The sequence below is a fragment of the Ixodes scapularis genome, unplaced genomic scaffold (genome assembly GCF_016920785.2).
Source record: "Ixodes scapularis isolate PalLabHiFi unplaced genomic scaffold, ASM1692078v2 PGA_scaffold5__190_contigs__length_132052651, whole genome shotgun sequence".
Taxonomy (NCBI): Eukaryota; Metazoa; Arthropoda; class Arachnida; order Ixodida; family Ixodidae; genus Ixodes; species Ixodes scapularis.
Window position 1 is genome coordinate 57,032,563 of NW_024609880.1, and position 24,052 is coordinate 57,056,614.

Here is a 24,052-nt window from a genome sequence, read left to right on the forward strand (position 1 = left end):
CGTTTGCGTAACAAACGTTTGCGCTACGATCATTTTCACGAGGACAACATCAGCAATCCAGATTTGAAGATTCATGGTGTAGGTCTGTTCGCCCTATTTTATTTACCTGTATACATTTACAGAGACTGTCAGATGTCGAAGAGATCTAAAGCGCGAGCTTTCTTTCTCGAGATGGCTTTGTACTTCGTCGTTCTCCATAGTCTAAGTCCCTACGATATCGATAATTTAATCGTTCGGGTTAGTTCGAAATGTTCAGTTTTTCAAAATAATCTCTTCTGCTGGGGAGCAGCTCTCCAATTTGTAGAAATGTATAGTTGCAGAGCTCCTGGTAGGAAAACGTGTTTGCATTCCACGAACTCATTAACAGTTATAATAGAACCTTCCCAAGCAAGATGCTTCTTCTGGCACTGGTGGTGTGCGCGCGCTCTCACGATTTTCAAAAATAGTGTCTTGTACACCACAGGCTGAAGCAAAACATCATGCCGTCAAGAAACTTCACTTATGGACCTGCAAAACAGGGCGCCATCAATAGCAGGAATCTCAGGTACGTCGCCTGTGGTTGAGGTTGGTTGAGGAATGAAGCGTTGCCAGTGTTTGAATGATACTCAATTTAGCTACCGGGTATCTTAAAATAAAACTTACTATCCGCATTAAGATGGCCCGTAAATATCAGCGACCTGAGACAGTAAGTAGGACTATTTCTCGAGTGCGTGTTTTACTGGTCACATTCGTGCAAAACAAATATTAAAGTATTAACTTCGATTAGGAAAAGAAATGAACTGACCATGGCACAAGCCATTTTTGCAAGGCATTATTTTTGTACACTTTAAGTTGAGCTTTGAAAATTTAATGCGGTGATGTGATCAGTTAAGGACGTATTTGAAGAAGTTTCCGCCTTAAATGCAAAGTTGCTGATTTACGCTGCTCATTTTATACGTTTATATTATTTTGGGGACACTTTGCTAAAATAATTTCCCAGTCTTATCTCGCTTTTCTGTAGGTGTTCGTACTCTAAAAACATGTTAGCAGACTATTACCCCTTTTAATTTGTATACTTATTCAGCATCTAGGGATTACATGACGTGCTCATAAAGACAGTCTAGGTTACATTATATTAATTCATTTGTGACGAGCCGCAAAAGACGACTCGCGCGGCTCGTGCGAGCTCCGGTGCCGCGCGTGCGAGCGCGAGAGAAGGTGATCGAAATAATAAAGAAAGAAGAGGTTCTGCATGGAATCTCGGGGGTTGACGTGTCTTTCCTGAGCTTGGAGCCCTTTTCTCTTGACGACCACAACAAATTCACGCTAACAACCTATGTGGGGACGGCGCTCACTTCGACCAGGTCTCCACCAACCACTGTCGCCTGGACGGCCAAGGTTTCGAGGTAACTCCAAGATGGCGGAACGTTCCATCGAAGCTTTCCGAAGGCTGGATGACGACGCCAAGGACGCCGCATACTAATCAGTCGTCAGCGACACGGAGATCCTGAAAGCCGAGGTGGAGCAGCTACGCCTTCAGCTAGCAGAGCTCAAGAACGCGACCTCTGCGCAACCGATCGACCGGCTGGAGGACATATCGCGCCCTTGCGACGACGCCACCAACAGGCAGCTACAGGCAACAGAGAATTTGATCTGCGGACTGCTGGCGCCTGTCGTGGATCGTCTTGATCAGCTCGAGGCAAAGATGAGGAGAACTTCGTTGGCAGAATCGCAGTGCAGCGCAATCTCTAACGAAGACCTTTCCGAGAGCGAGTCCGCCAAGAAAAGAAGGCCCAAGGCGCCCAAGAAAAAAACTCCTGTTCAAGCTGAGTCAGCCGCAGACACTGCAGTCGCATCAGACCGGCCGACAAAGTCGCTGACCAACGTGGCTGTCAGCTCGGTTCCTCAGCTAGGCAAGGACGTCATCGCCTGGTTTCACCAGATGGATTTCTGGTTCTAGACGTTTAAAGTCGCACCAAGTGAGGCCATTACATTGATTGTATCCAAGCTACCATCTAAGGACTTCATGTGGGTGAGGTACCACCTGAAAACAACCAAGGTAACGACATGGGAGCAAATAAAGTCCGCTTTCCGTCGTCGTTACAACCTGGACAACGAAGTTGCAGCGAAACAGAAGATGTTCGGCGCAAGTCAGCGTTCGGGAGAGTCCTGCACAGACTTCGCCTTCCGCAAACTGGAGCTCATCGACGAGTGCAACTACCCAGAGACGGAGGCGGAGAAATGCAGGGTTATCCTGGCAACATTGTCTGACAAACCACGAAAGCACTACTTCGATAGACTCTTTGCTTCGTTGGATAAGTTGCTGGACTCATTCCTCCGCTTCGACCAGGTAATCTTCAGCCAACCAAAGACACCGGCATTGACGGTAGCTGCAGAGCCAGCTCAGGTTGCGAAGATAACCAAGAAAGCGTCCTCTTCCCCGATCTTGAAGCAGTACCGGTCGCCGCCTCGTCAGAACGCGGACGACGGTCATTGTCAGCAGCCTCTTTCTCCACGCGAGAAGCAAGAGAAGCAGCACGTGTCGCCTCAGCGCCCGTCAAAAGCTTCCCAGAATTTTCGGCGTTCTTCGTTTCGTCACCCGGAAGTTCGTCCGCTGTGCCTCAATTGTAAAAAGAGCGGCCACTTCGTCACGTGGTGTCGGCAGGAGCTCACGCTAGAATTTTTGGAGTGGCAACAGCGCTTCGAGTCCACTGCAGCACCGACGCAGGGAAACGACAAGCTGATGCCTCTGACGCCTGCGAGAGGTCATCAGTAGTTCGGCGCATCCCATGTGGCGCAGCAGTGGGCACCAAAACAATTCAGGTTCAGCTGAACGGACAGCCTCTGACAGCTTTCTTGGATTCAGGGGCAATCAGAAGTCTCATCAACGTTTCCATCGCCGACCAGTTGCACCTTCTGATTCAACCTTCTTCCATCCGTCTCCAAGGTGCAAGCGGTCAATCCCTCATGAACCTAGGCGAAGCGACTACCACAGTGACAGCTGACGGACAGATGCTGAACCAGGCGTTCATCGTGGTCCCACATCTGGAGGAAGAAAAGTTGCTCCTTGGTGACGATTTCCTGACAGCGTGCAAGGCCATGATCAATTGGGGTGCAAATAGCTTCTCGATTCCTCCGCCTACGACAGGTCATAAGGTCATCTTGGTTACGGAGCAACTGATACCTCCGCGGTCCCGAAAGTTTGTTCAAGCACGGCTGAAGAATCCTGTTCGAGGACAATCAACAAGATAGAGGTGGCGGCACAAAATTGCTGTACGACCGCCACTGCCTTCTAGTTGAACCCATGGTTATGGATAAGACCGAGAGCACGTTCTACGTACTCCTGGCCAACCCGTCGTCTCGGCCAGTGGCTCTACCCTCTGATGCTACTGTCGGAGTCGCTAGGGGGGTCACAAGTGTCGAAGACATCGAGCTTAGCGACGACGAAACTGCGTCCATCTTAAGTTGCTCAAGCCTGCCTTCGTCGGAGGACCTAGATCGCCCAAACACTTTGGAAATCGTCGGCCCTTAACATCAACCGCTATCGCTTGAGGGTGTCACGTTCAAAATTGGTTCCACGCTGGCACCTGAAGAGCTTCTTGCGAAAAACATGGCTTGCTTCGCGCAAACCCGCACTGACCTTGGAAACTGTCGGCTTGAGCAGCACTTCATTCCGACAGGTAATGCGAGACCTATCTTCCAGAGACCACGTCGACTGTCGCCGGCGCAGCGTGATGTCGTCAAGGCGATGATCAAGGATCTCATCGATGCCAAGATTGTTTAACCATCGCGCAGTCCATTGGTTTTAGTCACGAAAAGGGACGGATAAACACGAATGTGCGTCGACTACAGAAGGATCAAAGCGGTCACTGATGGCACTGTCTACCCCTTTCCGCGAATCGAAGTGCCTCTACCCGATGACTGCACTTTTGGAATTTATAGTGTGTGCACTTTTTTATAGCGTATCTTCTCATTTAGCATTTCGTGTGTACATATTTATTCACTCTCGTGCATATCTCAGAGCGCGGTATATGTTCAATGTTGTTTTGTTTTTGTCTCATGAAAGCGCACTGTCGGGTCGACAGTTTCTAAAACCTCGGCATGTGACGAGCCGCAAAAGACGACTCGCGCGGCTCGTGCGAGCTCCGGTGCCGCGCGTGCGAGCGCGAGAGAAGGAGATCGAAATAATAAAGAAAGAAGAAGTTCTGCATGGAATCTGGGGGTTGACGTGACTTTCCTGAGCTCGGAGCCCTTTTCTCTTGACGACCACAACAAATCGTCACATCATTCATTCATTTATTTTAACCCTAAAGGCTCTTTCGGGCATTATATAAAGGGAACGTGATACAAAGATTGGTACAACTGAACCAAGTGGCAACAAAAAGAGACAAAGATAAAAAGGAAAGGTACAAAGCAAAAATTGAAGGTAAAAGGCATTTGGCGCCATTTTGGCCTTTAAACATAAGATATAAAATAGATGGCGTACAATAAAAACATGTACATCAGAAACAAGACACTGACAATAACAAATCTTGCCGGGATACAAGTCTATTCAAGGTTTAACGTGTTTAGTGCGGAGACAAAGGAGTGATGGTCACTGAGAAAGGCGATTTCTCTGGGGAGGCTGTTCCAGGCCGTTATAGTCAGGGGTCGTGCAAATATGGGGTTAATTTTGAAAGGGTTATCTAAGAGGGACGATATATGGTGTGCCGGTAGTAGGAAAAAGTCCCTAAAAGACGAGAGACTGTAATAAAGTTTATGAATAAATGATGAGCGTGCGAGGTGCCTTCTTGTATGGAGAGGTGACAGGTTGAGTCAAAACTGCTTATATACACTTGTGAATCGGGAATAGTCGCACGCTATAAATCTAGCAGCTTTTTTGAGTAGATTCAATCTTATCTGCAAGATATGTTTGACCAGTTGATTGATGCAGACACTAGTTGGGATCTGACAAGGGCAGTGTAGGCCAGAAGCTTTGCATTTGAGTTTGCTCGGAACAGTGTTCGTTTGAGAAAGCCAATAGTTCGCGACGCCTTGTTAGCAATGTGTTCAATGTGAAGGTTCCACGCGTTAAGTCCCATGAGAGATGAATGCCAAGATATTTAAAGGATGAGACATTTTCATCGGCGTCACTACCAATAAAGTACGTGTGAGGGGTGAGATTTTGTTTCGAGGTGAAGGTCATAGCTTTTGTTTTGTGTGTGTCGTAATAGATCGCGATTGAACTGGCGCAGCGACGACGACGAGCACGACGCGCGTGCACGGGCAGCGAGCGCGTGAAGGGAATAGACCTATTGCTATATTACCCACGCATCAAGAGTGAACACAGGAATTGGTGTTCCACGCGTCGCACGTGCTGGCTTCAGCAGTAGTAACTTTTCTAAAGCAAATACATAAAAAAATGGCTTCTTGCGCGCGCGTTCGTCAACGCTTTAGTTTGGTTATTTACTCCGAATCTTTTAAACGGGGAAGGCGTGCGCGTGTGGCGCGTGGAACACCAATCCCTGCATTCTCCTTGATGCTTTGGTAATATAGCAAATGGTCTATTTCGAGCGGCGGCAGGACAAGCGGTCGCTGATGGCCGGTTACCGAATAAAACTCAGTTATTATTTGGCGGTGTAGCTGTTGTTCGCACGAACACAACACTGGCGACGAGGGACTATACGAACCAACGAAGCCTAGGACAGCCACCGCAAGCCATGCCGACGCAAGGAACCATTGAAGCTTTCACGGACAAGTCCTGGTCGTCATGGATTGAATGAACGCTTTGGTTTCTACATCGTGGCGAATTCAATCACCAACGCAGAAAAGAAGAGAGGACTGCTGCTTACGCTTTGTGGCCCGGACACTTACGACAATGTTCGAGCTTTGGTAACTCCTAGAACGCCTGCCATTGTCAGCTTCGAGGAACTTGTGTCCACCCTTGAGCACATTTGGACCCTCAGGCCTCTGAGCTCTACAGCCGGTTCAACTTCCAGCGCAAGAACCAGCTAGCCGACGAGTCGATAAATGACTATTTCGTGGCCCTGAAGCAATTGGCAGTAGATTGAAACTTCAGTCAAGCGACTACCTCAACGACAGCTTTCGCAACGACGTCATCGCAGCATCCACCGGCAGCTCTGGCCTAGGGTGCCGAGGATACTACTGGGACACCAGCAACGCGACGGCAGGACACCAGACTCTCCTTGGACACCATGCTGTGCGACAGATTTGTCTGCGGCATACGCGACGAGCTACTGCTGCAACGCCTGTTCGCAGAACAAGATCTGACATTTTCTGCAGCTTTGGACATTGCAGTCAGAGCTGAGAGCTCGTCTAAGCAGCAGAAAGAAATCAAAAGCAAATTTGAGCCAAAAGTCAAGACAGAAAAGAGAAACAAGCATTCCTTGACGCAGCGGGGCCGCCGTTGCTACCGCTGTACAGGAAAACATGGTCCGCAGGAGTGCCGTTTCAAAAGCACGAACTGCAGGTACTGCAACAAGCGCGGACATATTGAAAAGGCTTGCATCGCTAAGAAAAAGCAACAAGGAAGCAAGACACATAAGAAAGCCAACCAGATGATGGCAGCGTCAGAGGAAAAGAGCGGGGTAGCAACCAGGCCTGGATGCTAATTTTATGAGCTTAACAAGCTGGCAACGACTGCAGACGTTCCCAAGTTCCAGGTTATACTTCGAATTGAAGGCAAGTCACTCGTAATCGAAGTGGATTTGGGTGCTGCCCACTCATTGATCAGCGAGGAAACCTTCCGTAACACATGGCCCCGGATTCCGCCGAAGCTTACGCACGACGACACAGAATTGCACACTTGGAGCGGTGAAGGACTAAAGCTCCTCGGACGTTTCCAAGCTACCGTCAGATTGAAGTCGAAGGACTATGTGCTACCGCTTCTGGCAAGAGAGGGACCCTGCTGAAACCTCTTGGGGCGCGATTGGTTCTAAGGTCTCCAGATCAGAGTACGGGGAATAAAGCAATTGCAACAGCAGAACACGCCACCACAAGTACAGGCGGTTTTGCAACGCCATTCCGCGGTATCCCAGGAGGACATTTTGGGATACGCTGGACCTTTGGTGCAGTTGAAATTGCAGGAAGGGGCGACCCCCAAGTTCTGTAAAGCTCGCCCCGTGCCTCTAGCACTGCAACCAGCACTCATCTAGCAGCTCTCCCGACTGGGAGGACAAGAGATAATCGAACCAGTACAGCATTCAAACCGGGCCACTCCTTTCGTCCTTGTCCGTAAGAAAAGTGGTGAAATCAGACTCTGGGGGGGGGGGGGGGGGGGGGGGGCGGTGGCGATTACAGAAGTACAGTCAATGTCGATTCAAAAAAGGCATCCTACCCGCTACCAACTACAGAAGTCCTAGCGAACCTAAGAGGAGGGACCGTGTTCTCGACGTTGAACATGCGCCAAGCCTACCAGCAGTTGAAAGTGTCCGAAGTCGCCGCGGCGGTTCTGACCATCAATACCATAAATGGCTTGTAGAAAGTAAAACGCTTGCCTTTTGGAATATCAACAGCGCCAGCTATCTTCCAGCGTGCAACGGAAACGACGTTAGCTGGCATACCGGGAATAAGCGTCTACTTGGACGATATTATCGTGAGTGGACCGAACAGCGAAGAACACGCAGCCCGTTTAGACCAAGTACTGTCGCAACCGGAAAACGCGGGGCTGCGGCTCAAGAGCGAAAAATGTCACTTCACAGTGAGCAAAGCCATGTTTCTTGGGTACAGGATTGACGCCGCAGGAGTGCATACTACGATTGAAAAAGCACAGGCCATCTTGGACGCACCAGAGCCGGCTGGAAAAACGGAACTGCAAGCGTTTCTTGGCTTGCTGGCTTTCTACAATCGTTTCCTTAAAAATAGAGCCATAACTGCAGCTGATTTTTATGAACTTCTACAGAACAATGTGTATTGGGAATGGAATTCAGGCAAGCACCAGGAGGCTTTCCGAAAACTAAAGCTGCTGGTCAAGGAGTCCACAGTTTTGGCGCACTGCGATGAAAACAAGTCGTTGCTGCTTTCGTGTGACGCATCGCCGTACGGTGTGGGAGTGGTACTTGCACAGGAAGATGACTTAAAACGGGAAGCCCCAGTTGCCTTCGCGTCAAGAACATTAAGAGCTGCAGAAAAGAATCATTCCCAGCTCGAAAAGGAAGGGTTGGCCATTGCGTACGCCGTGCAACACTTTCACGAGTACATTGCTGGGCGGCACGTCACAATTTATACAGATCACCAACCGCTTCTGGGAATTCTCGGGTCGACAATACCCATTCCACAGGTACTATCTCCACGTATGACAAGATGGTGCGTCAAACTGAGTGCCTAAGATTACACTCTGGTATACAGTTGAGGTTCGTGTCACCAGAACGCGGATGCACTTAGCAGACTCCCTCTGCCAGGTAACGTAGACGAACCTTGCCTGCCGGGAGACGTGCTGATGTTGGCACTTTCTCCAATTCCTCAACTTTCACCAGAGCAGATTGCAGAAATGACAGGGCAAGACAAGATTTTGACCCACGGGTACAAGGCGGTTCAAAAAGGACGCCTACAAAGTTTGAAGGACGAAGACTATCGTCCATACAAGAGTATCGCGAATGAGCTGTCGACCGTCAATCGCTCTCTCACTCGCGGCTCAAGGATTATAGCTCTTACCGGATGCAGAGCCCAAGTATTGGATTTGCTGCACGCTGGCTACAGAGGCGTGGTGACCACGAAGAGCGCCGCGCGTTGATATGTGTAGTGGCCCGGCATCGATAGGTACATTGAGCGAAAGGCAAATCGTGGCTTACATGCCAGGAGCACCAGCGCTCTCCACCAGAAGTAACCGCTCCAGATTGGCACCGAGCATCGCAATTATGGGAAACAATCCCCGCTGATTTTGCCGGTCCACTGGAAGAAAAAATGTTTCTAATTGTTGTGGATGTTTACAGCAAGTGGCTGGAGGTGCGAAAAATGAAAAATATTCAATCCAGCTCAGTCATCGAGGAGTTTAGGAGCTTGTTTGCAACATTTGGACTACCAGAAAAGGTAGTTACGGATAACGGAACATCGGTCGTGTCACAAGAAATGGATGCGTTCTTTAAGAACAACGGAATCAAGCACATTACCAGTGCTCCGTACCATCCGGCAACAAACGGCCAAGTCGAACGAATGGTGCAAGAAACCAAACAAGCACTGGCCAACGACAGCACAGGTAGTGCTGCCTGCAGACTTGCTCGGTTACTTTTTAAGCAGCATACAACCACAAGTGCGACAAAAGGGGAGACGCCAGCCATGATGATGTTTGGACGACAATTGTCAACTGCAATCACTCGGCTGAGTCGTATCCAAGCCGACCAAGGGAGGAAAACCACGGAAAATATTAAGCAGTTTTGTTCCCCCAGGAAAATCTCTGTCGGCCGAAACGTATTTGTGAAAGATTTCACACAGCCGGGACACTGGATGCCGCGCACTGTCACAAAGAGGATGGGATCTCGATCCTGGCTAGTCGCTACATAGCGAGGAACAGTTCGGCGCCACGAGGACCACATCAGCAACCGAGCTAACCAACAATCAAACCAGCCGGTTGCGGAAGCGTTGATGGCCGGTCACCAAGAAGACAGGAGTATAAAGTCAGCTCAAGGACCAGCGCCGCAGTGGACAATTCCCATCAATGGTGAACCACCAAAAGAAAACGTCGAGCACAATACGCCAGTACCGGTCTCTAGCACAAAACTTGACGGTGCATCACCCTTGTACGCCTGAGGCGGCTGCCTGAACGATATGCTGACTGCCTTTAAAAGGCGGAGAAGTGTCATAATCGATCGCGAATTATTATGTCTATAAGCTTGCCCTATACTTCGTTTCACCTTATGTGTGAGCGAAGGCAAAGCTGGAAGCGCGAGCGCGAAAGTTCCGTGCGTTCAGGCTTTGCTCGAGCGCGCGAGCTGGGGAGAAACACGAAAAGCGCTGGTCCCGTGCTTCTAGCTTTGGCTTCGCTCGGAGAAACAGCGACAAACCACCCGGGAAACAGTCTTTTTTCTCTTTCTTCCCTCCACTCACAAAACACCTCGTATGCCACCCGCCATGCCAACGCCTGGACGGTCCCGCGCTCGAGAACAAACTACGGAAATCAGATGGTGACATACCAGCTACCCAAAATGTTAAACTATTTTTTATCGCGGAATATAACAATTGAAGACTGTTCCAACAAACGCATATTATCTTTACTATTTTGATTGTGTACTCTTGAGAGTGGTTTTGTTTTGAGTGCCTCTTCTGCTGTTGCTGTTGGGGTAGGAGAGGGCACTGTCAAGCAGTTTTGTACAGCTTTTTTCTCTCCTCCCTTTCTTCATAAAGAAACTTGAAACTGGTGCACCGACGACGACGAGCACGACGCGCGTGCACGGGCAGCGAGCGCGTGAAGGGACTTTCGAGCGGCAGCAGGACAAACGGTCGCTGATGGCTAGTCACCGAATAAAACTCAGTTATTATTCGGCGGTGTAGCTCCTGTCGGCACGAACACAACAGTGTGTATTTATTTTCATCAGCCACGTGTCACACCAGTTTGAAACTGTGTCTAAGTCATCTTACAAAATTGTACCATCGTGAGGGTCCATAACGGGACGGTAGATGACGCAATAAACCTCGAATAGACGAGCGCAAGATTTGATGCTAGAGTGAAGATCATTGATGTACCTAAGAAAAAGAACAGGACCCAGTAGAGACCCCTGCGGAACACCTGACGTCACAGGAAGAGGGGTGGCAAGCAATTTGCCAATCACAAATGATTGGTGTCTGTTAGTCAAAAAAGCTTTTTAATCAATTTTACAACACCTGTGGATAAGTTTAGTTTAGTCAGCTTGTATATCAACCGGCTATGTGGTACGACCCCGCAGGGGGCACCTGTGAAAGCAGGTGCTTGGAAAGTGGCGTCTCCACGGACCCCGAGCCATGCGGGTTCGCCCGCCCACGTCTGGCTGTGCGTGGCTTTCCCGTGTCCGAGGAAAAGGGCATCCTGGTGGTTGAGTCGAGCCCGGGGTGGGTTTGGACCTTTCGGGGCCCCCCGGGTGAGGCAATACACCACTTTGGCCCCTGCTTCTCGTAGAGGGGAGTCCTGGTAAGGCCCGGCCTGGATGATTCAGTCTAGTCGCCTTTTCTTCTACTATTCCCTCCGATGTTTCACTGCCACCTTTACTTATACATCTCCTCTCTCTTTTCCCTCTACTCCCCTTTTACCTTCTTGGGGGCAAGGGCCAACCTTGAGTGGAGAAGGACGCTAGACTAGACCCATTCTTGGGTATAACATCTGGGTAGGTGCTAGTGCAGTAACGTGCACAGCAAAGTCATTTTTGTTATGTGCCTTTACCCTGTCCCGTGTTGGGCTCCGTGGTGGGCGGCACACCGCAGATGTTGAAGGTCTCCCATTTTTATATGGGTTCCAAAGCTAAACATTCTTCTGATCGATCTCTGAAAAGATTTCGCAGCGAAGCCACCGTTCTTCTAAAGACTACTGATAATACTCAACACTTCCCAGAGTTTCTAGTAATGCACTGCAAATACGAACTACCACTTGGGAAAGCTCTCCCCGTTCCTTGTTGCAAAAACCCTGGAATCATCTATTAGAAAATCTTAAAAAGCAAAGGAGCTCCACTCTGGAGACCTCCTTGTCGAGGTTGAAACAGAGCAACAGAGTAAATAGCCCTCCTTGGACTTACTAGTACAGCTGATCACAAAGTCACAGTAACGCCACACCGTTCTCTCAACACCATTCGGGACGTGATCTCCGAAGATGATTTGTTGGAAAGTACTGAGGATGATATCCTTGAAGGACTCAGCAATCAGGTTGTGATTGCAGTGAGGCGTATTAACTTTCGTCGAGATGATCAAGAGAAGCCTTCGAAGCACCTTGTGCTTACATTTTACTCCACGACCCTCCCCCAGTCGGTCAAGGCGGGCTATCTCAACTGCAAGGTTCGACCGTTTATCCTCAATCCGACACGTTGGTTTAGCTGCGAGCGTTTCGGACATGGGGCAGCCACTTGCAGGGGACGGACAACCTGCGGAAAATGTTCAAGTAATGATCACCCTACTGACAACTGTGCAAGTGATTTCTCCAAATGCGTGAACTGTTCGGGCGCTCACCCTGCATACTCCCGCTCATGCCCAAAGTTTAAAGAAGAAAAAGAAATAGTAACACTGAAAACCAAGGAAAATCTGACCTACTTTGAAGCCCGAAAACGCCTCTCATTTTTGCAGAGAGGCACCTACGCCGGTGCGGTCAGCAAGGGGGCTGCACCGACAACGGCTTCCGTGGAAACACAGGTCTGCCTTTTAGACCTTTCAGCCCCGCGCGAACCCGAAGCCCCCAACGTCTCACCTGGAGTCCCTCAAGAACAGAGGGATTCAACTCAGACCGCATCCTCAAAGGCGACGGCCCCGCGCCGTCTGCCCGCACGTCCTCGTGAGAAAACTGTGACGAGAGAGTCACAGTGCCTTGAGGGGCGCCCTTCAACTTCCTTGCATCGCGAGGTTGAGGCAATGGATGTCGCCAGCAGTCCGCCGGAGCCTCCACCTGCCCCGAAGGGTGGTAAAATCTCGTCAAAATTTGAGGACCAAAAAAAAAAAAAAAAAAGACTAAAGCGACAGGTCCAGAAGCTGGCACATAGCAAGTGCTTAGTCGTGGATGCTGTTTCAACTCTCCCAAAACTGTTCCTTAACACTTCATACACCTCACAGCATCGCTGTTCCTTGTCGCTCACTTGCATTACCCCACTCCGTCTTAGGGATCATTTGAGACAGAGGAATAATGGCGACTCCCTCGCCAGTGGCGTTGGCCCAAAGTCTCGACCCCCTTGGAGGTCAGAGGGGGCAATTCCACAAGGATCAGCCAGAGGACTATTGGCGACTCCCTCGCCTGGGGCACTATCTTTATTTGTATTTCCTTGAAGGTTTGGTCAGAACTGCCCTCCTGCTGACATCCACACCTGTTCATGCCCTCTTTCGTTTTTTATTAAATTCGTTTTTAGATGTTTTCTCAGAACCCTATTTTGTGAGTGGTGCATTACAGCTTTAGCTGCTCATGCGCTAGGGCTACGAACTCGAGGTCCTGAGTTCCAAACTTGTTACCGACAATGAGTCTTATTCAGCGGAACTGCCGAGGTCTCCTGCATAATTATGATGATGTTTGCTCCCTTTTGGAGGAATATCGTCCACTGCCATTGTGTTTCCAGAAAACTCACCTGAAGGGGAGTCAGCCTAGTGTCTTTAGGCACTTTAAATTTTCTGCAAGGATAGAGGTCACTCGTCGCACTCTTCTGGCGGCGTGGCCATAGTAGTGAAAAAAATCAGCTGCATGTGTTGAGGTTCCCGTGCAGACCGCCTTGGAAGCAGCGGCTTTTCGCATTCTGTAAATCCGCCTGATGACCCTTTGTTCACTTTACATTCCTCCAAACTTTCATATAAGGTGTGAAGACCTTGAGTCACTCATTGCTCAACTCTCCCATCCATTCAATATTCTTGGCGATTTTAATGCACTTAATCCTCTATGGGGCAGTACTAGACGCGATACTTGTGGAGAAGTTGTCGAACGGTTTATTTTGTCTACAAATTTGTGTGTGTTTAACGAAAAGAAACCTACATATTTTAGTACACCCACAAACTCATTTACATCAATTAACCTCTCTATAAGTGAACCTATTTTATTTTCACTGTTTTCATGGCAGGTTACAGATACTCCTTTAGGCAGTGACCACACGCCGATTGTTTTAAGACGAAATAACCCAGGTGTGACCCTTCCCAGCCGAACACCCCGCTGGAAATTTGAGAAGGCAAACTTAAGAATTCAGGGAATTCTCACTGCTTGCATGCACATTTCTTGACAAGCTTTCAATTGATGAAGTGAATGAATACTTAACGAATAGTATCCTTCAGGCAGCCATATTGGCAATCCCCATGACCTCGGGACGCCTCCCACGCCGTCCAAAGCCTTGGTAGAATCAAGAATGCTCAGAATCGCGGACAAAACAAAACAAGGCATGGAGCATACTTAGACGGTATCCGACATCAAGCAATCGTCTTCATTTTAAGCAAATGAAGGCCCGTGCACGGTACGTTCGCCGGCAATCGAAAAGAACAAGTTTCCAAGGGTATGCGACATCAATAAAGAGCCACACATCCCCGAAAGAGGTCTGGGACCGAATTAACAAAACCAATGGATTGTATCGTCCTTTCACCATCCCCTTGTTATCTTGCAACGGAACCTGTCCAGAGAGTCTAGAGGAACAAGCCAATATTCTTGGTGAACATTTCGAGTTTGTTTCAAGTTCCAGGCGCTATTCACCATCATTTCTTCGGCTAAAACAGCAGAAAGGAGCGAGGACCATAAAGGCACCTGGGGTGGCCGGAAGCCGTATAATAGATCCTTAACTCTTATTGAACTAAAGATGGTCCTTCATAGCGTCAAACCCTCGGCAACTGGTCCTGACGGTATCCACTACTTCATGTTTAATCATGTGCACCCATCTAAACTCGATCTGGTTTTATTCCTCTTCAACAGAATATGGGAGGAGGGGCGTTTTCCATCAGCATGGAGAACGGCTACAATTGTCCTTTTGCTTAAACCAGGAAAGAACTCAGATGCTGTTACTAGTTTCAGGTCAATAGCATCGACAAGGTGCTTTTGTAAAGCCTTCGAAAAATGATTAATAGACGACTGATCCCGCACTTGGAAAAACATTGCATCCTGGATAAATATCAGTGCGGTTTCCGCTCGTCTCGTTCGACACAGGATCAATTGGTTCGATAGACCGATCTCACCAGCTAGTTTGAGTACGCCACCGCTGCCGCCATGCATCGTGGGAGCTGTAGTCTTTCTGCACGCGCGACAACCCTGCTGGAGGTTTGCGCGAGCAGACCCCGAAGAAGCATGAGCTATCTCGTGAACTGGAGTCTGCACCCTATGAACTACAGTTATGGCGGCGCCACGCATGCGTGCAACGCTTGGTGAGATCGGTCTATTGGAGACAACTGTCCGAGAGGCTTTTGTCAATAGGCAGTACTGCCTCTCTGTGTTTTTCGATCTCGAGAAAGCATATGATGCTGCCTAGGGGTATGGAATTTTGAGGGACTTGATTGGACATTGGTATCCAAGGCCGCATGTTCCATGCCATTGAAACTATTTAGGTAGACGCACCTTCCGAGTAAGGCTGGGGTCTGTACACTCGCGATGGTTTGTACAGGAAAATGGTGTTCCACAGAGCGGTGTCCTAAGTGTTACTTTGTTTGCTATAAAAATAAATTCTATCGCGCGTGTCATACCACCATCAGTCCACTATTCGTTGTATGTAGATGACCTCCAGATCGCTGTTTCCTCATGTAACCTTTCAATTTGCGAACGGCGTGTTCAACTGACTATTGATAATGTGACAAGGTGAGCTGACAATAACGGATTTAAGTCCTCCGCGAAGAAGACTGCTTGTGTTTGTTTTTCACCATATACAGTGCACCAGTTCAAATAAAAACGGAGTATAAGTTTCTAGGACTTATATTCGACTCCAAGCTCTCTTTCAGCCAACACATCAAAACGCTAAAACAAAAATGCCATAAATCCCATAATATTCTGAGAGTTCTCTTCGACATGACTTGGAGCTCCGATCGACTGTGCCTTCTAAGAATCTATAGGTCGATTGTGCGGTCACGTTTAGATAATGGATGTTTGTTGTATGGATCAGCGAGTGCATCAACACTGAAAATGGTGGATCCAATTCATCACGCAGGGATCCGACTTGCCACCGGTGCGTTTCGTACATCCCTTGTGGTGAGCCTCTATGCTGAAGCTAATGAAATGTCTCTAGAGAAAAAGCGAGATGTCATAGGTTTAATGATTTCCTTTAGGATACGGTCTGTAATACAACATCCGTGTCGGAAACTAGTCGAGGAAACACGTTTTGAACGAACATTCCGAAGTAAGCTCACTGTTAAGCCTCCCTTTTCATTGCCGAACAAGACCGCGGCTGTTTCGGCTAGCCTTCAGATGAACCCACCTGTTGCTCAGCTTTTGGGAACAGTGGCACCATGGGAGCATAGTCTGATCATCATAAACCTGTCACTCACTGGGTATACTAAGAAAAATACTCCACCAGAACTCTTAAAACAGGAATTCTTTGAGCTACAAAATACATATAAAGACTACACCAGCTTTTATACTGATGGCACAAAAACCGACTCCTCTGTCGGCTGTTCCGTGATTGGACCATCACTTAAGTTTGCTCGGAAGATTAATTCCAGGGCAACTATCTTAACTGCCGAGTTATATGGTTTACTATTGGCCACTGACTATATTATCAAAAATAGGCATCCATAATTTATAGTTTACACTGATTTGCTAAGTGCTCGGAGAGCACTCAGTTCCCTTGAGATAGCAAAAAACCCTTTAATAACTGAGCTACAACATAAAGTGGTTCCTGCGGCTAGGGACAACAAATTGCAGATAGTTTTTTGCTGGGTGCCTAGTCACGTTGGTATACCCGGCAATGAAGCTGCTGATCGTGCCGCTTCCACATGTGCTCCAAGGTGTGGAGGTCTCAAAGGGGTAGCGCCTTCCGGCAGGGAGGCCGACCGCTCAACCTACCACCCCGCAGCGTATCATGCTAAGCGCTGCGGCGGGTTCGACTGTCGGCTGCAACCGTTAGCCGGGACTCTCAAAAGGGAGCACACGGACACGCCGAAGGCAAGGGATAATCGGGTGTTTATTTTACGTGTTAAACATGCGGTCATACTGGGCCTTTTGGCTAGCCTGCGCAGCTTCCAGATTTCGGCGGGCTTCGGAAAAGATATCCGTTAACCGAAACTGTAGCTGCCGGGCGTAGTCAGCATAGGCTGGTCGCGCGTCGTTCACCCCGCCGTTGGCTGCCAGAACCCGGTCCATGGGATTCATGAGCTCATGCCCAAATGTGAGCAGGGCAGGGGTGAATCCCGTCGATCGGTTGACCGTGGATCGGAGGGCAAACCCAATCTCAGGGAGATAAGTGTCCCAATCCTTGTGCCGCTCCGCATAAGCTGCAAGCATAGGTTTGAGATTGCGGTTCACGCGTTCGGTCACATTCGACTGGGGGTGGTACGTCGTGGTCCTATTGTGCTTAATGCCGAGGGCCGCACAGGTGTCCACGAATACCTTCGACGTAAAGACGCTGGCATTGTCCGTTATCAAAGCCTGAGGGTACCCAAAGCGCGAGAACACCTCCATTAGCTTATCTAGGATCACTCGAGCCGTCAGCGACGCTGGGCGTTTCCAGCAATACCAGCTGATCGCCCCGCGGCCGCGCCGCCCGACTCCGACGAGTCGCGCTCTCCCAGGAGCCCGTCGATTACTTCTCGACAAAATGGATCGTTCTGCTGAGCTTCTCGTAGCTCTTGTTTGCTAAAGGGGATCCCCACGCCTCCAAAAGAGTCGACATGGTTCACGGTTCCGTCAGAGAGCCCCGGGGGTGCCGGTGTCTCGTCGGACTGGGCTGTGCGTGGCTCGGACGCAATCACACATTTCGGCCGAGTTTCTGACGTGGAGGGGTCAGCAAACGCAATGGGGGCCCGAGACAAGGCGTCGGCCACAACGTTCGTGCTTCCCTTTCTGTAGCGCACCTCATAGTCGTAGCGCTGCAACGTCAAAGCCCATCTCGCCAGGCGACCGGCCGGCTCTCGGAGGCGTGTGAGCCATTTCAGAGCGGCGTGGTCGGTCTCAATGATAAAAGTCGTCCCGTCAACGAACATGTCGAACTTACGGAGCGCGAACACCATGGCAAGGCACTCCCGTTCGGTCACGCTGTATCGGGTTTCGGCGGGCGTCAATGATCGGCTGGAAAAGGCGACCGGTCGGAGCGCGCCTTGGTGCTCCTGGAGCAAAACCGCACCGAGTCCCCGGTCGCTCGCGTCGGTTTGTATCACGAACGGCCGGTTCAAGTCGGGCAGCTTGAGGTTGGCGGTGGACACGAGAGCATCAGCGAGGCTTCGGAAAGCGGCCTCCTGCTCGGGGCCCCAGTTCCACTTCGCCGACTTCCTCAACAAACGGGTTAAGGGGGCCTGGACAGCCGCGCAACCAGGGATAAACTGACGATAAAAGTTTATCATTCCGAGGTAGCGGCGCAGAGAGCTAACGTCCGTCGGCGCCGGATACTCCAGGATAGCCTGGAGTTTTTCAGGGCACGGAGAGACGCCGCTGCGGTCGATCGTGAAACCCAGCAAAGAGATACGGGTCTCGGCGACTTGGGCCTTTTTCGGATTCAGGGTCATTCCGGCGGCCCTTAGTCTCCCAAGAACATCCTCCAAATGACGCAGGTGATCTTCGAAGGTGTCCGAGTACACGACAATGTCATCGAGGTACGCCATGGCATAGGACCATCTGGCTTCCCCGAGAACACGGTCCATGAGTCGTTGGAACGTCATTGGCGCTCCTGTAAGCCCGAACGGCATGCGCGTGAACTCAAAACGTCCACGGTGACAGACGAAGGCTGTCTTTTCTGCATCGTCGGGTTCGACTTGGACCTGTAGGTAGCCTCTGCTAGCGTCGAGCGTCGTAAAGAACTTTGCTCCGCCGAGGTTCGAGATGATGGAGTCGATGCTTTGGAACGGATAGGCGTCCTTGCGCGTGAGTTCATTCAGTTTGCGGTAGTCAACGCAGAGGCGGGAGCTTCCGTCTTTCTTTGGGACAAGCACGACCGGAAAACCCCATGGGCTCTCTGAACGCCGGATAACGCCGGTGTCTGTCAATTCATCCAGGGCGGCGTCGATGGCCTTTCTTTTAGCCAAACTAACCGGACGAGGATTGCACCGCCAGGGGCGAGCGTCCCCTGTGTCGATCCGATGCCGCACTGAGTCGGCGCAGCCGGGTCTGTCCGTGAACATCGAGTCATAAGAGTATAACAACGATGAAAGGCGCGCCCTGTCGCGACCCGCAACACCGCAGGAGGGTGTCAGCAGTGGGTGCGAAGCATTCTCGGCCGCGCCGGCGGCACGCGCCGGGCGTGCGGACGCGAAGCCCAAAACCGGTTTCGGAGAAACAGTCTCTCCCGCGCAACCAGGGTTGCTTGCGGCGCTCGTTGGCATGGGGGCCGTTGAGGTGGCCGGGGGCTCGCAGAAGGGTTTCACTGGACCAAAAGGGCCCTCACGGTAACCTCCGTTAGCGACGTCAATCACCATCCCCGTTCGAGCAAGGAAGTCTCGCCCCAGAATCACCGGTACAGACAGGCCGGGGAGGTGGACGAAACGGTGGCGTCTCACTCGTTGGTCCCATCGCACGATCAGCCTTACGGCGCCGCTCGATTGGGCGGTGCCGCCTGCGGCCAGTCGAAAGGACGTGTTGCATTCCCTTAGCCGCACGGAGTGCGCCTGCAGGTGTGCCAGTACGTCTTCGCCGAACAACGATGCGCTCGCCCCCGAGTCGAGGAGAGCCGCAAACGTCCGGCCGGCGATGGTGAGAGCCAAGAACGGGGCAGGCGCATCGTGCGAAGAGTCCACCCGATACATGGACGGAGCGAGGGCAATCAAGGGGGCCCCCGCGTTCCGTCGCGCCGCCGGCCTCGTCAGCGGCGGCCGGATCCGTTTCCCGAAGCTTGTTGAGGCGCGGGCCGCTGGTCGGTACATTCTCGGGCAAAATGGCCGGGACGACCGCAGCGGTAACACTGGACGTTCGAACCGCGGGACGGGTTCCGTCGCAAGTTCCTTGGCGGGTTGGGGCGCTCATTCTGGGCATCAAGGTGCCCGGTCTGCGCCCATCTGCGCGGCCTCGGGTCCGCGGGGCGGTCCCGATAACGCTGGTTCGCCTGCGCCTCTGTGGAGCATCTTCGCAAGCCAAAGGTGTAGGGGTCGAGAGCACGATTGGAGATGTCCCTAGTGTCCGTTCCCCGCGGGTCGGCATAGGCCGCGCACACCTCGGGCCGGCGAGAGCGAGATCCGCTGTTTCCATTCCACGCGCAGCGCGGCTCTAGGGACTCCGACGGCGGGGGCGGAGGCCGATAGGCGCGAGCTGCGAGGATATCGCCCTGGACGCGGCGGGCTTCGGCGGCAAGCTCGTCCAGAGAGCTGAACCTGCTGCCTCGTAAGTAGGCGGCGAACGTCGGGTGCGCCTGCCTGATTACCCGCTCCACTCTCTCGGCGTTCGGGGCGGCAGGGTCAGCTATTAGAAATAGCTCCTGCATTGCCCTGACATACTCGAGAAGCGATTCGTCCGGGTGCTGGGTCCGTCGCTCCAACTCTCGTCGCATCCTCCGCTCATAATCCGCGGGGAGGAATTCCTGGCGAAAAGACACCCGGAACTCGTAGAGAGTGAGCGCATGCTGGCCGGCAAGGCGAAACCAGCGGGCTGCCTGATCGGTGAGGGCGACCGGCAGAATGCGGCCCAGAATTTCCTGGTCAGACATCCCCATGGCCTGCTGGTAGTGAAGCAGATCCTCCAGGAAGTCCGTTGCGCTGACCGCGTCGTCGTACCCCTTATACTTGGGTATGGGGATTCGGACCGGTGTTCGCGTGGCTCGCGGTCCTGACAAAACGGACCGCATGGCTCCGGACAGGCTCTCAATGATTCGTGATGCATCTTGCAAAAGCGCGTCATGAGAGCTCTGCTGTCCATTTCCCGAGCAGACTGGTGTGGGCACGTGCAGCGCTGGGGACTCGTCTCGCAAAAGGGAGACTCCCGAAACGCCGTTCGGCAAGCGATCGTGGAGGTCTCAAAGGGGTAGCGCCTTCCGGCAGGGAGGCCGACCGCGGTGGCCCCAACAGAAGCTGCGTCGACATCGCGCGCGGGAAGGCTCCCCCTCGAGGGGGGGAGGAGGCCATCGCGAGGAGTGCCGAGCCTTTCTGTCGCCGTGTCAGGCCGGGGGAGTAAATGAGCGGCGTGACCGTAGGGCGGTCCGCTCAACTCGCCTGTGGTGTCTCTCTGAGGCGGGTGATGCACGTCGATAAACGGCCAGGCGGGTGGGCTCTCTCGCAAAGGGGAGGCCAACGTAGCGCGATCGTGCAGGAGACCGGCTCGTGCGGACACCGAGTCTCGATGGGGCTCTGGGGCAGCGCTGCGACCACCGAGTGATCCGCTCACGTCACCGGCGGCGTATCCCTCAGGTGGGGGAACTGTGCCGGGCATCGGCTCCGCCTGAATGGGTTCTCTAGAGGGAGATGTTGTCAGGGGGCCTTCGGCTGATGCGGGAACTTCTGAATAGAGTCCGCCAGCCGAGGTCGGCGAAAGCCGCTGGCCTCCGAGGGGAACAGTGGCCTGGGTGATGCGTGGTGAGCGCGGGGCAGGAAGAGGCTGCCCTCGCGTAGCCACATCAGCCAACGTGTTTAGAGGACCGAAGTCGGGTCGTCCCTTTGACATGGCGTGACAAGAACGAAGGGGCCGATACGTCTATGCTAAACCACGACAGCAATTGGTGTCGTGGCCCCACGTTGGGCGCCAAAATGTGGAGGTCTCAAAGGGGTAGCGCCTTCCGGCAGGGAGGCCGACCGCTCAACCTACCACCCCGCAGCGTATCATGCTAAGCGCTGCGGCGGGTTCGACTGTCGGCTGCAACCGTTAGCCGGGACTCTCAAAAGGGAGCACACGGACACGCCGAAGGCAAGGGATAATCGGGTGTTTATTTTACGTGTTAAACATATAAAGATAAGAAAACACGCTAAGGGCGACAAGGAAGGAACAGACCTTACCTTGTCGTGCCTTCCCGAGAGCGGGCTCGGAGGTGGGCCATCAGGGAGGGTCGGGCCACACGTCCGAACAGTTCGATGTCCCCGCGAGCAGTCCCCTCGAGCCGGGGTACCAGGCCCCCCTTCTCTCTTTCTCCCTCTCCGCTGGCGGCCTCAGCCTCGGACCCAAGAAGGTCCAACCGCCAGGGGGACGTTTCGCGTGTCCCCGCAAGGTGGGGGGGCACGGGGGATGGAGGCATGCGAAGCGAGGGTAAGCAGCCAAGATGGCTGCTCCTCCGAGGCACGAGACGGGGCGCTCCGGCTGACGGTTGGACAGCTCGGAGCGCTGTTCCCGCGGCCATAGGGCCTAATCAGGGAAGTGGAGCGGGCGGCTCCCACAAAGGATGGTTGATATTCACGACATACCCTACCAAGACTACAAAGTGACCATAAAGAAAAGTATCAAGTGTAAATGGCAAGAGGAATGGTCCCGCGAAAACCAACAACAAAATCCATGTTGTGAAGCCGATGCTACAGGAGTGGGCGAGTGCCCGGCATAGAGACCGTTTTTTCGAGGTTATCCGTTGTCGGTTAAGAATTGGCCACACACATCTAACACATGGGTATCTGCTTCGCCGAGAGGATCCACCTGCATGCGAACACTGTTCAGGACCATTAACTGTACTGCATATCCTTCTTGAGTGCCCCGCAAATCACAGATATCGCCAATCAGGGATGGACAGTATTTCAAATACAAGTATTTTAAATACGTATTTCAAATACTTCGTGTATTTTGCATTTGTATTTAATTACAAATTGGGTAATGCATTTGGCGTGTGTATTTATATACTAAAACGTGGGTATTTCAATTACAATTGTAATTAAATGCAATTTTGCGGGCGAAAATACATCTTGTTTTTATGCATGTGGTTGTAAGATAGTCTCCATCCTTTATTCGGCCATGGGGCTTTTTTTCTTTTTCTCCTCCGGCTTTATTTTAAAGGCGCTGTCCAGAGCAGGAAGAAAACTACGTTCTGCACAGAGTGCAGTTTCTCTCAATCAAGCACAAGCGTTTAGTGACTTTGTGATTACGGTGCTAGTCCAGGGCAAGAATAGTGACGAAATCGACGTTCACAGGCAGAGTGGGTAAATAAGTGCCCGTGACAAGTTGTGATGCTTTCCAGCCTGATTTCCATCCATATTTTTGCCTGGAACATTCTAAATGCGCGGGTCGTCCAGATTTTCTTAACTGGTGCGAGTTGGAACAATAAAAAAAATCTCTAGCTAGTGCTGCGCGTCTTGGTCGCATCGGTTTTTTGTTGGTCTGACTCTATACCAAAATGTGATCGACAAAAAAAGCTGCTTGAAGCTCTGTACTTTTTTCACCTATTACGTCCTAGCTGATTACATTTTTTTGTGATTATATTTCTATTATGTTACTAGAGCCCCGCAGACTAACTCCCGAGTGTGCGATGCAAAATTAAAATGAGATACTTAGAAACCCGTTGCAGGTGCCCTGAAGTCGCTGAGGCAAATTTTGAGGAATGTATTTAGAAAAGTATTTGGAGGAGACCAAATACATTTGGTTGTATTTGTATCTTGTACTTAAATGCTTTTTTCGAAATGTAATTAGGTTTGTAATTAAATAGATTTTTGACGAAGTATTTCGTATTTGTATTTCGATACATATTTGCATGTAATTTGCCCATCCCTGTCGCCAATTCTACTTCGCCTAGTTTTACTCAGCACAGATGCCTTTACATCCTGCTCTTCTGCTTGAAGATGAACCTTTTACAAATCATACAAATGTTTTTGAATTCCTAGAAAGCACTGGACTTTTGCGTCGACTTTAAACTTGCTTTGCAATTTTGAAATTTTTCATCCACATAATTTATATACAGAATCATGTCCATCCTTTTGTTCTATTACTGGCCACTAGAGCCCTCTTTCCTCTCTAGAAACCATTTATGAAATAGACACAGACTTTGGCGCCGCATAGCCTTAGACGCTTTTGCGCTAATAAAACTCAATCAATCAATAAATTAATCTAATATTAAAAAAAATTATTTCTCGAGTTATAACGCCCCAATCGTCCACGATATTGTACGCGAGCGTTCGGTTGGACATAGTAAATAAAAAAGTAAGCTATGAATGAACTCTACAAATATTGTATATTTGAAAATAAAAAATAAAGTTTAGAATGGTATTATTTTATGGTGCTATAAAAACGGAATCACGTCAACGAATCAAAATAACGAGACATTGATTTATGAAGCATCCTTCGATATTACCTTTTGCAAAACTTCCATATTGACATATAACACGTTAAGAACGTTATTAGACCTCAACATTTTCCCAATAAGTTACGGCAAATTGGAGTTTCTAATATAAAATACAAATGGCGACACGTGTTCAAGAATAGCTTGAT

The 24,052-nt window shown here is 50.8% G+C and overlaps 1 pseudogene; it reads left to right on the forward strand.

Moving 5' to 3' along the window:
- The first annotated feature begins 19,216 nt into the window (after positions 1-19,216).
- On the forward strand, positions 19,217-20,488 carry LOC120844645 (annotated as a pseudogene).
- Positions 20,489-24,052: the final 3,564 nt, after the last annotated feature.